This window comes from Dendropsophus ebraccatus, chromosome 2 (genome assembly GCF_027789765.1).
Source record: "Dendropsophus ebraccatus isolate aDenEbr1 chromosome 2, aDenEbr1.pat, whole genome shotgun sequence".
Classification (NCBI taxonomy): domain Eukaryota; kingdom Metazoa; phylum Chordata; class Amphibia; order Anura; family Hylidae; genus Dendropsophus; species Dendropsophus ebraccatus.
The window spans coordinates 75222103-75239411 of NC_091455.1; the positions used below are offsets into that span (position 1 = coordinate 75222103).

General features: G+C 48.1%; 1 protein-coding gene across 1 annotated transcript in view; it reads left to right on the top strand.

Annotated features, from left to right (window-relative positions):
- The first annotated feature begins 8241 nt into the window (after window positions 1-8241).
- LDLRAD4 (low density lipoprotein receptor class A domain containing 4) overlaps window positions 8242-17309 on the top strand; it is a 237530-nt gene continuing 228462 nt past the window's right edge. Inside the window, exon 1 of the mRNA XM_069957816.1 lies at window positions 8242-8332. The gene's annotated coding sequence lies outside the window, so the exon portion shown is untranslated. The remainder of the gene's footprint in view (window positions 8333-17309) is intronic.

A 17309-nucleotide genomic window follows, 5' to 3' on the forward strand; every position in this document is an offset into this window, starting at 1 on the left:
GGCTGAGGGGCAGGTGAGAGGCTGGGGGGCAGGTGAGAGGCTGAGGGGCAGGTGAGAGGCTGAGGGGCAGGTGAGAGGCTGAGGGGCAGGTGAGAGGCTGAGGGGCAGGTGAGAGGCTGGGGGGGCAGGGGAGAGGCTGAGAATGCAGGGGGGAGAGGTTGGGGACCAGGGGAGAGAGGCTGGGGTCAGGGAAGAGGCTGAGAATGCAGGGGGGAGAGGCTGGGGACCAGGGGAGAGGCTGAGGGTTAGGGGGAGAGTCTGGGGGGGCAGGGGAGAGGCTGGGGGGCAGGGGAGAGGCTGAGGGTTAGGTGGAGAGTCTGGGGGGGCAGGGGAGAGGCTGGGGGGCAGGGGAGAGGCTGAGGGTTAGGTGGAGAGGCTAAGGGGTTAGGTGGAGAGGCTGGGGGGGGGGCAGGGGAGAGGCTGGGGGGCAGGGGAGAGGCTGAGGGTTAGGGGGAGAGGCTAAGGGGTTAGGTGGAGAGGCTGGGGGGGGGCAGGGGAGAGGCTGGGGGCAGGGGAGAGGCTGAGGGTTAGGGGGAGAGGCTGGGGGGCAGTGGGAGAGGCTGAGGGTTAGGGGGAGAGGCTGGGGGGCAGGGGAGAGGCTGGGGGGCAGGGGAGAGGCTGAGGGTTAGGGGGAGAGGCTGGGGGGCAGTGGGAGAGGCTGAGGGTTAGGGGGAGAGGCTGGGGGGCAGTGGGAGAGGCTGAGGTTTGGGGGGAGAGGCTGATGGTTAGGTGGAGAGGCTGGGGGGAGCAGGGGAGAGGCTGGGGGGAGCAGGGGAGAGGCTGAGGGGCAGGTGAGAGGCTGGGGGGCAGGTGAGAGGCTGGGGGGCAGGTGAGAGGCTGGGGGGCAGGTGAGAGGCTGAGGGGCAGGTGAGAGGCTGGGGGGCAGGTGAGAGGCTGGGGGGCAGGTGAGAGGCTGAGGGGCAGGTGAGAGGCTGAGGGGCAGGTGAGAGGCTGGGGGGCAGGTGAGAGGCTGAGGGGCAGGTGAGAGGCTGGGGGGCAGGTGAGAGGCTGAGGGGCAGGTGAGAGGCTGGGGGGCAGGTGAGAGGCTGAGGGGCAGGTGAGAGGCTGGGGGGCAGGGGAGAGGCTGAGGGGCAGGTGAGAGGCTGGGGGGCAGGTGAGAGGCTGGGGGGCAGGTAAGAGGCTGAGGGGCAGGTGAGAGGCTGGGGGGCAGGTGAGAGGCTGAGGGGCAGGTGAGAGGCTGAGGGGCAGGTGAGAGGCTGGGGGGCAGGTGAGAGGCTGGGGGGCAGGTGAGAGGCTGAGGGGCAGGTGAGAGGCTGGGGGGGCAGGGGAGAGGCTGAGAATGCAGGGGGGAGAGGTTGGGGACCAGGGGAGAGAGGCTGGGGTCAGGAAAGAGGCTGAGAATGCAGGGGGGAGAGGCTGGGGACCAGGGGAGAGGCTGAGGGTTAGGGGGAGAGTCTGGGGGGGCAGGGGAGAGGCTGGGGGGCAGGGGAGAGGCTGAGGGTTAGGTGGAGAGGCTAAGGGGTTAGGTGGAGAGGCTGGGGGGGGGCAGGGGAGAGGCTGGGGGGCAGGGGAGAGGCTGAGGGTTAGGTGGAGAGGCTAAGGGGTTAGGTGGAGAGGCTGGGGGGGGGCAGGGGAGAGGCTGGGGGGCAGGGGAGAGGCTGAGGGTTAGGGGGAGAGGCTGGGGGGCAGGGGAGAGGCTGAGGGTTAGGGGGAGAGGCTGGGGGGCAGGGGAGAGGCTGAGGGTTAGGGGGAGAGGCTGGGGGGCAGTGGGAGAGGCTGAGGGTTAGGGGGAGAGGCTGAGGGTTAGGGGGAGAGGCTGGGGGGCAGTGGGAGAGGCTGAGGGTTAGGGGGAGAGGCTGGGGGGCAGTGGGAGAGGCTGAGGGTTAGGGGGAGAGGCTGAGGTTTGGGGGGAGAGGCTGATGGTTAGGTGGAGAGGCTGGGGGGAGCAGGGGAGAGGCTGGGGGGCAGGGGAGAGGCTGAGGGGCAGGGGAGAGGCTGAGGGGCAGGTGAGAGGCTGGGGGGCAGGTGAGAGGCTGGGGGGCAGGGGAGAGGCTGGGGGGCAGGTGAGAGGCTGGGGGGCAGGTGAGAGGCTGAGGGGCAGGTGAGAGGCTGAGGGGCAGGTGAGAGGCTGAGGGGCAGGTGAGAGGCTGGGGGGGCAGGGGAGAGGCTGAGGATGCAGGGGGGCCGGGGGGCGGGCAGACGCTGTGGGGCTGGGGGGAGACGGGGCGGCCGGGAGCAGGCTGGTGGGCAGGCTGGTTCCCTCCCCCCATGCAGCGCCGAGGTCCGGGGTCCGGGGTGCAGGGCTGGTGTTGAGCTTCCGGCACACACAATCTGACAGAGGCCGGAGGCTCACAGCTGCAGCCCCGCGTTCCTGGATCTTCTCTCCTGCTAGGCGATGACGTCACATCACGTGAGCGCCGCCGAGCAGGAGAGAAGATCCGGGACCGCGGGGCTGCAGCTGTGAGCTTCCGGCCTCTGTCAGATTGTGTGTGCCGGAAGCTCACCCCCTGCCTCGCACCCCGGACCCCGGACCTCGGCGCTGCATGGGGGGAGGGAACCAGCCTGCCCACCAGCCTGCTCCCGGCCGCTCCATCACACCTCCCCCCCCCCCCCTCCCCCGGCGCGGACTAGGCACCCGTGGGCCGGTGCCTACGGACGTTTTTTTTTGTTTTTTTTTTAATAATAAAAAAAGTGTTCCCTGCGGGTGCCGCCCCCCCCAGGGCGCCGCCCTAGGCACCGGACCACGGGTGCCTAGTGACAAATACGGCCCTGTACCTAGCCTAACAAAACACTAAAAGATAAAGAGAGTGATGTCTACTATGTCTTAGTTTACCCAGCAATGATGACAAAATGAGCCTTCTTCCAGACATGTATAAGTATGGATATGGCAGCAATGTACAGACAGAGGCTTACTCATTGTGCTGCAGACAATGACATGAGACATCATCAAGTTCCAGGAAACAGTCTACAATTCATGACAGGCTTTTATTGACATCACATGGGGTTTTTATGGAGAAGAACTGCCAGCATACAGAAGAGGTGGCAATGTCTTCACATTAGACATTTAAAGACAATGAAATGTTGGGCAGAAAGTCAGTAAATATGCTGATTAACAAGAATGGATCCCAATAATGCTTCATACAGCAAGATAATTATGGTAAAACCTGCCTACTGTTAGGCTAGCTGCAGTGCATGGCAATACTGTATATAATGTTCCTCAGCTTTAAAGGGAATCTGTCAGATAGGTAAAAAAAAGTATAATTATTCCCAGCACCAAGTAGGGAGTTTGAAGCCTTTTCATGTGCATACATTTAGATTGAACCTCTGCTTGTAGGCCAAGCAGCCCCCCCCCATATATATGCTGTAGGGGATGGAAATGCTGGGCACTTGAGGTGATGGGCTCCGCCCTGTGGCCATTTGTTTGCACATATGAAAAAACACAAATTGCTTAGCTCCCAAGCAGAGGTTTACAAATCTGAAGGCAGAGCTGTGAATAGAGTTTTAAAGGGAACCTATTAGCAATTTACTGTTGTCTGAATCACAAGTCACCGGGGCAGCACTGCACGGCTGCTTCATTACAGCATGGCGCATATGCATACACATACCTCCCAACCGTCCCGGATTTCGCGGGACAGTCCCGTTTTTACGGGGTGCTGTCCCGCGGTCCCGGAACGCCCCCCCGTGTCCCGCATTATATGTGGCCCCAGCGAAAAAAAAAACAATAAACCAGTAACTCACCTGTCCGCTGGTCCCAGCAGCTCCCCTTCCGGCAGAGCGCGCACTCCCGTCATCCTCCGGGGTGGGCAGCGGGGTACAGAGACACTGACTGTGCCTGATTGTTTTTTCCGCTGGGGCCACAGTAATGGGGGGTATTGGCTACTATGTGGGGCACTATATGGGGGATTGGCTACTATATGGGGCATATTTGGGGGCATTGGCTACTATGTGGGACACTATATGGGGGCATTGGCTACTATGTGGGGCACTATATGGGGCATTGGCTACTATGTGGGGCACTATATGGGGATTGGCTACTATGTGGGGCACTATATGGGGGCATTGGCTACTATGTGGGGCACTATATGGGGCATTGGCTACTATGTGGGGCACTATATGGGGGATTGGCTACTATGTGGGGCACTATATGGGGGATTGGCTACTATGTGGGGCATATATGGGGGCATTGGCTACTATGTGGGGCATATATGGGGGATTGGCTACTATGTGGGGCACTATATGGGAGATTGGCTACTATATGGGGCATATATGGGGGCATTGGCTACTATGTGGGGCACTATATGGGGATTGGCTACTATGTGGGGCACTATATGGAGGGATTGGCTACTATGTGGGGCACTATATGGGGATTGGCTACTATATGGGGCATATTTGGGGGCATCGGCTACTATGTGGGACACTATATGGGGCTACTATGTGGGGCACTATATGGGGCATTGGCTACTATGTGGGGCACTATATGGGGATTGGCTACTATGTGGGGCACTATATGGGGGATTGGCTACTATGTGGGGCACTGTATGGGGGATTTGCTACTATGTGGGGCATATATGGGGGCATTGGCTACTATGTGGGGCATATATGGGGGATTGGCTACTATGTGGGGCACTATATGGGAGATTGGCTAGTATATGGGGCATATATGGGGGCATTGGCTACTATGTGGGGCACTATATGGGGATTGGCTACTATGTGGGGCACTATATGGAGGGATTGGCTACTATGTGGGGCACTATATGGGGATTGGCTACTATGTGGGGCACTATATGGGGATTGGCTACTATGTGGGGCACTATATGGGGGGATTGGCTACTATGGGCATATATGGGGGATTGGCTACTATGTGGGGCACTATATGGGGGCATTGGCTACTATGTTAGGCACTATATGGGGGATTGGATAATATGTGGGGCACTATATGGGGGCATTAGCTACTATGTGGGGCACTATATGGGGATTGGCTACTATGTGGGGCACTATATGAGGGGATTGGATACTATGTGGGGCACTGTATGGGGGGATTGGCTACTATGTGGGGATTGGCTACTATGTGGGGTACTATATGGGGATTGGCTACTATGTGGGCACTATATGGGCGGATTGGCTACTATGTGGGGCACTATATGGGGGCATTGGCTACTATGTGGGACACTATATGGGGGCGTAGACTACTATGTGGGGCTCTATATGGGGGCATTGGCTACTATGTGGGGCACTATATGGGGGCATTGGATACTATGTGGGACACTATGTGGGGGATTGGATTCTATGTGGGGCACTATGTGGGGGATTGGACACTATGTGAGGCACTATGTGGGGGATTGGATTCTATGTGGGGCACTATGTGGGGGATTGGACACTATGTGGGGCACTATAATGGGGGATTGGCTACTATGTGGGGCACTATGTGGGGGATTGGATACTATGTGGGGCACTATATGGGGGCATTGGATACTATGTGGGGCACTATAATGGGGGATTGGATACTATATAGGGCATTTTTGGCGGGATTGGATACTGTATAGGGCACTATTCAGTCAGCAGCATGTGGTGACTGTAGGGGAGTGGCCATGGAGGGTTGATATGGGGGCGTGGCTATGGAGGGTTGCTATGGGGGCGTGGCTATGGGGACTGCGGCGCACATGTCCCTCTTTGCTCTTTGCAAAAGTTGGGAGGTGTGCATACAGTTCCCCCGCCTCCTGCATCTTATGACAGATGCTGTCCAGGCGGGGGTTTAAGGTCGTCACAGGTATTCCACATCCGTGTTCCATGTGGAACATGGGATGTGTGAATGCGGCATAATGATGGTGAATGCAAGAGGATCCTTGAGGGTCTGTTTCTTCTTTTGCAGCTTACTTTCTCTGTCCGGAATAGGAACAAATGCCTGAGTAAACTTTCCTCTGAGCATGGACTGTGAACAGTCTTGGACAAAACCTACACACTGCACATGATGCTGTGATTTACCGTGTACACGGCCCAGATCTGATCTGTAGCAAATGCAGCAACTGGAACAGGTTGTAAAGTAGCTTGCTAGCAGCAGGGGCCCAGGAGCTTTTTTTTTTTTTTAAATCAACTGGTGCCAGAGATTTGTAATTTACTTCTATTAAAAAAAAATCAAGTCTTCCAGTACTTAAAAGCTGCTGTATGTTCTGCAGTAAGTGGTATTCTTTCCAGTCTGAAGAGCAGGAGAGCTTTTCTATGGGCATTTGCTACTGTTCTGGACAATTTGTGTCACAGACAGAGGTCTCAGCAAAGAGCAGCAGAGAGATGTCAGCAGAGAGCACTGTGTCAGACTGGAAAGACTACACCACTTCCTGCAGCACATACAGCAGCTGATTAGTACTGGAAGACTTGAGATTTTTTAATAGAAGTAAATTACATATCTCTGGCACCAGTTGAATTTTTTTGTTTGCTGAACTACCCCTTTAAGCTTCTCAAAGGTAATAAAGACTTCAGAGACCTGTGGCTTGATCTGCTCTCACATAGGAACTGTAGATTAATAATGCAGCTTGTTACTTGATTTTGTAGGTTTTGGTGGGAGCTAAAAACTTGTCTAGGCCTAAGGCTTGGTGTGAGGCCTAGCAAAACTGGATTATCTCCTTAAAGGAGAACTTTGACCAAATGTACACCTGTCCCCACAGGACAGCGCCACCACTTATGGATCCCCCCGCTGGTCTCCTGCAGCTCCCAGCCCTGTGGCTTCAAGAACCAGCTTAGTAGTGCCCGCTAGTCAGTGACTGAGGCCGGACATCTCTGCAGTCACTGACAGGTTCCTGCTGGGTTGTGACAACACAAAAACTGAAAGAAAACTGGAGATAGAAACTGACAGTTAGCTAGGGGTGCTGTGCTACAGGGGCATGGGGAGAGGTAAGCATAACTACTTTACTATGTTCCCACCCCTCCTACCTTCTGGATTTGTACATTTGTCCAGAGTTCTCCTTTAAATAAATTGAACCTATGTAATATAGATGATGAGGGTCTGAACAAAACTTTTGTTATGTCTCTAGAGCAGTGCTTCTTAAACTGTGAGGCGCCCCCTAGTTGTTGGTGAGGCCCAGCTGGGGAGCCAGTTTTCACAAAAGTAACTATGATCTGCTCAGTCCTTTTGCTTTTTGCAAAAATCTCCATGTTAGCAACATTATTAATTCATTTCGTATTTGCTTTATTAGTATCTAGAGCTTGGGAGATGGGTAAAAGGCAGCCCGAGCATTATTTTCAGCTTTTAAATGGACTTTCACCACAGATAGTGAGGCCTAGGCACCCTCTTGGTCAGTCTGGTGAGGCCCAGGCATTGCCTTGGTCTGTTGGGTGAGGCTCCAGTAGAAAAAGTTTGAGAAGCACTGCTGTAGGGCATATTTTATTAAGTCATATGGGAAATAGATCACTGATCTCAGGGAGACCAGGCAAAGATAACACTGTTGGCTGCTGGCTGAAGCGCTCAATATAGTAAAATCCTAGGTGCATTGCTTCCAGGCATATATGAATATGCAAAAAAGAGCCTGTGGAGCCTCATTTAAGAGTTTCAAAACACAGGACTAGCCAGATATCCCTCCGGGAAGGACCCAGCCATATTTTATAAGGTGACAGGGACACCCTAATTTCTAGGCGCATGTTCTTATGAGGGCACAGCAATGGAGCAATATGGCGCAGCTCCAGAACTGTGCCCAGCTGTGCCTGGTATAATACACTGCTCCCTTTCTGCAGCTTGAAAGCCACCTGGGTGACACAAACAGTGCTGGCTATAACCATGGAGCCGATGATCTTCTAAGGGAGAATTGACCTGATTACATTACTACCTATATCCTTATATTTCACTTTTTTCTATTTTTTATTTCTACTACTCTCCGTATACATGTCCTATAGCGACATTACAGCGACTATTCTGTAATTGAGAAGTTTGGACACAATGAATGTATACAGTAGTGCATAGTCTTTTACTGTGTCACATACTGCCCACTTATGCCTGCCTCTGGTCATGACACAGAGAATTACTTCATTGTCAATATAATACTTTTTATGGCAAAGAAGTAACAAGGAGGGTTGGAGCCATTAGGATAATGAGAGAAGTGTGCAGGCTCCACAGATGCCAGCAGTCCAGCCCTCCAGAGTGAGGTGACTAAGTGGGATGATGTGCATTTACACATCCAGCCAGTAGGTGTCAGTGTAGCCTGTGAATCCGGCGCTCAGGGCTGGGCAGGAAGCCTTTCCCTTCCCCCCTCACACCTCCCTCTAGAACTTGTCTCCTCTCTCCGGCTGTCAGAGTGAGAGCTAGACTGGCTGCAGACGGAGGCTGGAGGAGAGTGCGCCGGTCCCAGACACGGAGCCTGTGTGCGCAGACATACTGCAGGGGGAGGTAAGAGCCTTCCATCTCCTCTGCATCACAGCAGCAATACTGCACCGGCATGGGGGGCAGCAGCAGGGAGGGCAGTGCCCGGGCAGGGAGCTTCTCTGGGAGCCGGGGAGGAGCTGCTGCTGCTGCTGGCAGAAAAGTGACAGAGGCCCAAGTTTTCTTCTGTGTGCTGCCCTGTGTAATGCCAGGCTCATCTGTGGCTGCTATCACCCACTCAGAGGATGCCAGGGCTGGGGGTGGGCATCCTGTCATGGGCACTTGTGCTGCAGCAATGAGTTAAAGTAAGAGGCTTTTCCTAGGTCTGGGCATTGTGGAGGGGGTGTGCCCAATGCACATGCTGGCGTCCGCTTCACCGCATCACACTCCTCTGCACCTATAGCCTGCACGCCCCTCTCAGCTGGGTACCACCATCCCTACCACTTACCTAGTGCTGCTGCCTGGATGGGGGCATTAGTATGGGTATTTACCAGCATCTTGGCTTCTTATTCTGGATTTGGCTACTCAGTATCAGATAATTCTTGGAATAAGACTATATGTATATATATAATCTATTACAATCTGGTACACAGGCAGCTACATTTACTGTACTAGTACAATGGTGACAGACGCTGACTTAGATATATAATTTTTGTTGTCCAGGTGCAGCAGAGCTGGATTTGCAATTATACAACAGTTTGGGTTTACGTTCTGTATACTGAAGGTGATACAGGTTTATCTGACGGGACGTTTGCCCATCATCCTATGTAAAAACGCTTTAGGGCTCCTTTATCAACTCATGGGATCCTAGATACACCTCTTTCTTATACCATGACCGTCATTCACATACAATGGCTGTTGCCTCTAGTTTTCACCAGAAACCTTTAATACATTTGTCGCACTCTCTGCAAGTTGTTCAGCTGTGCTTCCTTGATTTGTTGAACGTGTCCTATTGTGACACCTGTTACCTAAGCTTTGTGGGCCCTGACCACCTGCACCCCACTCCCCACATTATAACATCTCCTTACTTATAGCTATAAAATCAGTATAATGAATGACTGGATGGACGTGACAGCTGTCATCTGCTTGTCACGTGGTATCTGCATTTGGTGACGGCTCGGGGCAGGGTAACTCTTGAGAAAGTTTTAGGAAGTTACGTATAGAATTGTCATTGTCTTAGAATAAGGGTATGTTCACATGGTTTGAATCATAAAAAGCCCTATTCACATGCATTGCTGGTGGAATGTTCCCCCATTCGACTGTATCACCAGGCCCAGGCTGAAGCACTGGAGGCGGGCCGACCCACCCTTAGTGGGAAGAAACCCCAGCCCCTCCATCACGTGACTCCATTAGAATCAATGGAACCCCATCATAGAGGGGCTAGGGTTTCCTCCCACTAAGGGTGGGTTGGCCCGCCTCCAGTGCTTCAGCCTGGGCCTGGTGGTACAGTCACTTTAAATTGTGCAGAATACCCCTTTAATGGACCACATTGTATATTCAAAATAATGAAAGTACTGGTGAGACGTATACACTTGCATCACCAGCCCTGCATAGTATAGTATAGGGAATAACTTCTTTACAGGTGTGTGAAGACTGCTGTGTCATCCTACTGCGCCTTTTGTTGGGTCTCCAGCCAATAATTGACTCCCCAGTGGGCAATTTCTAAGGGAAACTCTGTCTCCTGTGGCTGGGAACGATTAGCACTTCAGCTGTTACATAACTACATTTCCCATCATACCAGGGCAGCTAAATCCATATCTTTGGCATCATGGCAATTGTAGTATGGCAGCAGCTGGAGTGCCAAACATTTGCCATCCCATGTATCTGATAAAAGCGGTTATCCAGAGCTACAAAAACATGGCCACTATCCCCTCCACTCTTGTCTCCAGATTGGGTGGGGTTTCAAACTCAGTTCCATTGAAGTAAATGGAGCTTAATTGCAAACCGCACCTGAACTGGAGACACGAGAGGGGGGAAAAGTGGCCATGTTTTTGTAGCGCTGGATAACCCCTTTAAAGGGGTTATCCAGCGCTACAAAAACATGGCCACTTTTCCCCCTACTGTTGTCTCCAGTTCAGGTGTGGTTTGCAGTTAAGCTCCATTTACTTCAATGGAACAGAGTTTGAAACCCCACCCAATCTGGAGACAAGAGTGGAGGGGATAGTGGCCATGTTTTTGTAGCGCTGGATAACCCCTTTAAGACTCATTGGAGCACTTCCTCAGTCCTACATGGCATACATTGTGTTAAATAGCGCTTTCCTAATATTTATTAATCTACGTAACAAAGTAAGTAAACGCGTCAATATTTTACATTACTTTTGAGTTACAGCTTGTTTTATAATCTGACGTCATAGCATTCCTTTCTGTCTCAGATTTTCGTTGTGTTCGGACTGACGTATAGAATAAAGATAGCCTGTCAGTTTTACCATAAAGTTTTGTTTTTGGGGGTTCTGTCATACATTTTATGGTAGATTGAAACAGGTTTACAAAGTACACCTGTTCCTGAAAACAAAAACAAAAAAACAAGCTGTTACAGGGGGCTACATAAAAGCGCTATAGCTCTTAGAAGGTGAGGCTGAATTTTGGGCTGTGTTGTTAAAAGGGTATTCCACTCAAATAGAACTTTAGATATGTTGCTACCCATGGTGATTCCATACTTGTTGTTCAGTCTCCTTCCCCCAGTTCTCAGTTGCTACTTTCTGCTAAAAACACAAAAATCTGTTGCATGTCAATTCTTTGGGTGGCTGGCGGAGTGTGCATCAGACATCCTTTTAAATCAATTAGACAAGCAGAATCTCAATCAGGTCCACGGGCGCGGACTTTGCGTGAAAATCCACGCTGATTTTGTAGTGTAAACAAACCCTTACAAAGAAGTTACAAAGTTGCAGATACAGCCTGCGAGGGACATGTTTACATCAGCCGTCCTAGAAGAAAAGGGGGGAGAGAAGATTTTTGTGTTTTCAACCGAAAGCAGCAGCAGCACAGAGCTTGGGGAAGGAGACTGAATGGACAACAACAAGTAGGGAATGATTTGTTTGTCTCACCATGGGCAGCAACATATCAAAAGTTGTGTTTGAGTGGAATACCCCTAAGGGGTTAAACAGTTAATGAAGCGCAATGAAGCGATTGCACAAATTTTTTAAAACTTTTTTTTTTTTTTTTTTTGTCAAGACATATGTAAGACAATGATAAATTCCCCCAAAATGTGGCTGGGATTTCAGTGTGGTGGCATCCGCCTTCTGTGCAGATACAAGTGTTATTTGCAGCATCTTCAAGAAAATCTGAATGTAGAGGATAAAATGAATGCATAAATATACATAAGGTAGAAAGCTGCAAGGAAAACATGCTGAGGTCTGCTAGAAAACTGACAGCAAGATACTTGCACATAAAGCCAAAGCTGCTTAGCAAAAACAACAGTAACTTGGCTAAGGGTACTATTACACCAAGCAATTTTCCAACGATTAACGATAAACGATCTTAAACGACCGCTAAGGCAAACGACCCGAAATCGTTCGCCCAAGTACACGAAACGATGATCGTTATTTATGATTGTTCTTGCAGTCGTTTAGTCGTCGCTATTGCGTACGTTTCAGATGTGAATTTTTATTCCACCGAACGATATGCGAACGATGTGACGATAAAAATAGGTCCGGATCCTATTAAACGATCAACGATTTCTCGTTGGTCGTTTAATTGTTGCCTGCTATTACACGAAATGATTATCGTTCAAATCCGAACGATTTAACTATTTTTCGAACGATAATCGTTCCGTGTAATACCACCCTAAGTCAAAGTTATTCCGTCAGGTTGCTATGCTTCTTAGGCTATGTTCACACACAGTACTCCTGTCAGTATTTTTCCAGCCAAAACCAGGAGTGGAACTAACAGGGCAAAATTATAATGGATAGATTTGCACTGTTAGGGTAGCTTCACACGTACTGTAACGCTGCGTTTTTATCGCTGCGTTTTTGCTGCGTTTTTTACATGCGTGTTTTGATTTCACATGAAAATCATGTGAAAATCAAACGCGCATGCAAAAACGCAGTGTTTAAAACGCAGCGATACGGTACGTGTGAAGCTACCCTTACTGTGTATTCAACCTACTCCTGGTTTTGGCTGAAAAAAGACTGACGTAAATACTATGTGTGAACCTAGCCTAAAGGAAATGTAGCATAGTCAAACCTACAGTATGCATATATATTATATATCTTTTATATATTCAGTTTTTTTCTTTCCATGTTGCAATTAATGTTAAAAAAGAAACAAAAATGTAAACTTGCACACACTGTCCACTGACCCTCACAATATGGAGATCGCTTCTCAGCAGTCATCACAGACAGGATTAAAATGTACCACCTCCATTATAGTGACTGGCAAACTGGTGTTGATGATTAGATGTCAAGGTGAAGAGAGTGAATAATTGGACACAATATAATTCAGTTATAATTCTTACTGCTTCTTTAAACAATGTCCCTATATGTGATTTGTGACATTGTTGTAAATTCCTTCCTTTCCTAAACATGACTGCTAACCCCAGAGGCATACTTATAAATTCTGGCCACTGGGTGCATTACTTCCCTGCAAGTTTCTGTACGCGGCCTGTTAGTAAAATGTGGTCTCTAGCAGCAGAGAAACCAACAATAGAACGCAGGGAATGGGATGGGACTCGATTATGCCTCATTCACACGTTTGGTAATTTTTAAGGACTTTATACAGTCCACAATTGTTGTCTGCGCATTCAACAAAAAAGTTCTCCGTAGTGCATCTGCAGTCTGTATTTTTTGTGGATCCGCAAAATTGTGAAGGTGATAAGTTTGCAATTTAAGGTGATTTGTATGTTTTGCAGATATTACAGATGTAACATCCATAACGTCCACAAAAAATGCGGATCCCACAGACTTGTATCGGCTAACTATTCTGCAATTACAGTCTGCAATAGGACATGTTGTATTTTTTTGGAAGATCTATAAAACCACAGACAGTGTGAATAGCCTAAGAGAAATCAAAGCCCTAAATTTGTAATTGCGTAGTTGTGCAATTATGGACACATTTACGTAACATGAATAAGGCCTTAGGGTGCGTTTACACAGAGAGATTGACAGATCTGACAGATTTTGGAAGCCAAAGCCAGGAAAGGATTTGAAAAGAGGATAGATCCCAGTCTTTTCTTTATGACCTGATCTCTGTTTATAGTCTGTTCCTGGCTTTGGCTTCAAAAATCTGTCTGTGTAAATGCACCATTGGGGTGATGCACAGGATAAAGTCTGCATGCATCCTGTTCATGTTGGTCACCTTCAGAGGATCCATACTGTGTCCTGAGAGGTGTCTTCTTACTTTGACCACCCATAACATTCTATGTAACTGCCCTGTGTATAAATACTTGTGTTCTTACTGTGCTGCCTGACTCACCCCCTTACTTCATCCTTCGTCCTCAGTATTAGCAGGTGCAGGCAACTGCTTAGACCAGAGCTTCTTATGGTGCGTTTACAAAGACAGATTTATCTGACAGATTTTGGAAGCCAAAGACAGGAATGGGTTTTAAAAGAGGAGAAATCTCAGTCTTTCTTTTATAACCTCCTAGCTTTGGCCTCCAAAGTCTGTCAGATAAATCTGTCTGTGTAAATGCAAGCATTGGAGCATGTGTAAACCCACACATTAAAGCATGATATAATCCTTGCTGTGATCATCTCTGCTGCTGTTTAGTCATCATCATGCTTTTGTGATGTTACCCTTTCCTTGCTGTCATCCTGCTGCTATTTCATTCCTATCTGCTCACATAGCATCTTGCAAACCCTGTACCCCCTTCATCCCCTACATGCCATCTCTAATATTGTACTGTAAATTATCCCCCAGCACAGTGTCAGCCCGTTCAGTATAAGCAACGCTCTTTCTCCAGTGTTGCGGCACAGCATAGAGGTGGATGGCTTGTGGATGCTGACCTGTGATTGGCCAGAGAATTAAAGAAAAGGCAGTACCGTTGTCAGTACTGGTCATGCTCCCTGAAATAGAGAGATTGAGAATCACCAAAGAGTGGGTATCAGGGGCTCAATAACAACAGTACGACTTCAAAAATAACCGTCTAACACGCTAAAGAGCTTACGGCACTGGTAATATATACACACACACATATACAAAAAAATATTGCTCCATTAGTGAGATCCCTGTAAAACCTGGCATTGCTGATATTGTAGAATATTATTAGTCCTAAATCGTGTAGTCCCCAAAGCTGCCTGTGATATTATATGTGTCTGTAAAAGGTATACTAATAATAATATTTGTTTGTATATTGCCAACAGATTCCACAGCGTTTTTTTTTTTTTTTTTACAACACAAAATACAGCGGTTACACATAACAGAATTAAATAATTAAAATAAAGATAAAAAGGGAGTGAGAAAGCTGCTCGCAAGAGTTTACAGACTAGGAGGACCAGGGGTGACCCGAGAGGCAACAAGTGCTTTATTTGCTCATGGTCCAGCCATTGTACATAGAATCAGAGAGTGCCTATAAGTGTTGGGTGAGGTAAAAAGTGCACAGAACCTTCTGAGATATAAAACAGAATGTGAGGGGACATCAGAAGGGAAAACAGGTTTAGGCAATCCTATAAGCGAGCTTGAAGAGATGAGTCTTTTAGGGCACACTTGAAACTTTGGGTGTTGGAAATGAGTCTGAGGTCTTTGGGTAGGGCATTCCAGGGAACTGGTGCAGCACAAGAGAAGTCTTGGAGGCGGGAGTGGGAGGTTCTGATTATGGAGGATGTCATGGGTTGCTAAAATATGGTGTGAATGGGACTTCCAGGAATACTATAGTTGAGCCCCAACAGATTCCTGATGGAAATATGTTATTGTTGCCATATTCTAGCACATTGTTATAAGTAGTTTTCCAGTAGGGCTAGGATTTTTTTTTTTTTAAACTATACTTTATAAATAGGGAAATTATATCTATAGAATATAAATGTAACAAAGCATAGAAAAAAAAGAAATAGACAACCTAGTACAAAATATTGTAAAAAAAATATATATACAATTTTCCCCACAAAGAGACTGGAAAAAAAGCATTGCTATAGGAGAAAAAAAAATTGTCACAAGGTTGACAATCTGCAGTGATTCAGTGTAATACAGTAAAACATTAAAAGTCCTAGGGGGTCGGGGTTGAATACTTTTTTTTTTATAGTCAATCAACATGACATAATCTCTTCATACCGCGCCCATTCTGTAATATTCCTTGTTCTCTAAAGAGTGTAAACCTACTGCGCAGAAAAGTGAAAGCTCGTTCAGCAAAGACCCTTCATAATTTTACAAAGAATGAACATAAATGACCCATTTCTGTGGGGACGTATGTCGGACATCTGGTTTATGCAGCATAACAGTAATTCATTTAAGGCCTGTAATTAAAGTGTAGACCACACACAGACTGATTAGATTTATTGTGCTAAGTGGCAGATCTACACTTAAAAGTCATTGGTCAATGCCATAAAGAAGGCGCGCAGGCTTGAACCGCAATTGTTCTGATTATACACAAGGCACTTCTAGTGTGTTACCAGCTATTGAAGTAGAAAGTAGAAGACTCTCACAATAAACTAGTGTATGCAATAGCACACTGTCATGTTCCTTGTGCATGAAGCTGTTGTGCGGAGCCGGTTCCTGACAGGTACGTCTTTCTACTGATTTATGGGTCCTGCCAGTTTCAATACTTGGCACAAGCACTCTAATATATCTTTATTATGGGGTGTTAAGATGGTTATAGCTTAGGGATTACAGCATAACTATTAGATGATTTGAAATGTTGTGAGGTGAGACATTCACAGAAGAAGCCATTGCTGTTTTTCTGCTTTCATTTGTCACCAGGTGGTTGGGAAACGCGTTGTCATGTTGGAATAAATTTACTTTACAAGAGAAGGAGGCCACAGGTGTCATGCCCACTTTGCCGCCATGTGTAAGCCATAAATACATGAAGTAAGATAGTTCAGTTCTGCCTCTGCGGCAATAATAGATATCAGATTATCATTTTCTGTACGTTGTTGGACTAGAAAATAACAGTATAGTATGACAGGTTGTATATTTTTGTATATAGCTAGCTTGAATGATGATTGTCTTATAACTTAATATTGCATTCCTCTGTTATATCACACAAGGCAAAACATTTTTCAATTGCAATCTGAAGATTGCTGTTATACACAGAGGAATTCACTCGCCTGTCGATGTTGCGCTAAGAGCGCTACATCTATAATGTTCTACATCTACAACATCTACAGTGATCAAAATCCCTTAATGCAAGCCGCTCCGTGTGAAGGACATCCGTGGAAGGGGCCAGCCAGACTCCTGGAGGAAACACCTGGGTAACTGGGACCGGAGGCTTCAAGGGGTAGTGTGGCGCTAAACATTTATTCACAAAATAACACACATTACAAAGTTATACAACTTTGAAATGTGTGTTATTTAAGTGAATGGCCCCCTCCCCGTGTTCCCCCCCACCTCGGAAGTGTGGTGCATTATACTCACCCCATTACTGTCGATCACGACATCTTTGGGGGGGGCGACCGAACCGTTCCAGCCGTCCCTCATGCCGCCCCCCCCCCCCCTCTGATACGTCATCAGCTGCTCAAACGCGATTGGCTGAGCACAGTTATGCTCAGGGGGGCCATTCTCTTACATAACGCACATTACAAAGTTGTATAACTTTGTAATGTGTGTTATTTTGTGAATAAATGTTTAGCGCCGCACTACCCCTTTCAGTTACATAGACGATAGGTTAGTAGGTGATTATATCTTTATTACTTCATAGGGCTACCTAAATCCCAGCTCCTACTAACGTATCGTCTCTCTGCTCCTGAAGCCTCCGCTCCTCCTTACTTCAGTAGCACGTTATCCTTGTTTTTTAAGGGAATTTTACCAGCAATAGCTTTTCATCATATTTTTTTGTACAAGCCATTTATTTACTTACAGACTCTTTATGACCAGAACTGCGGACTACAGACTAAGTGACCACATGTTCAGTAGTCCACGA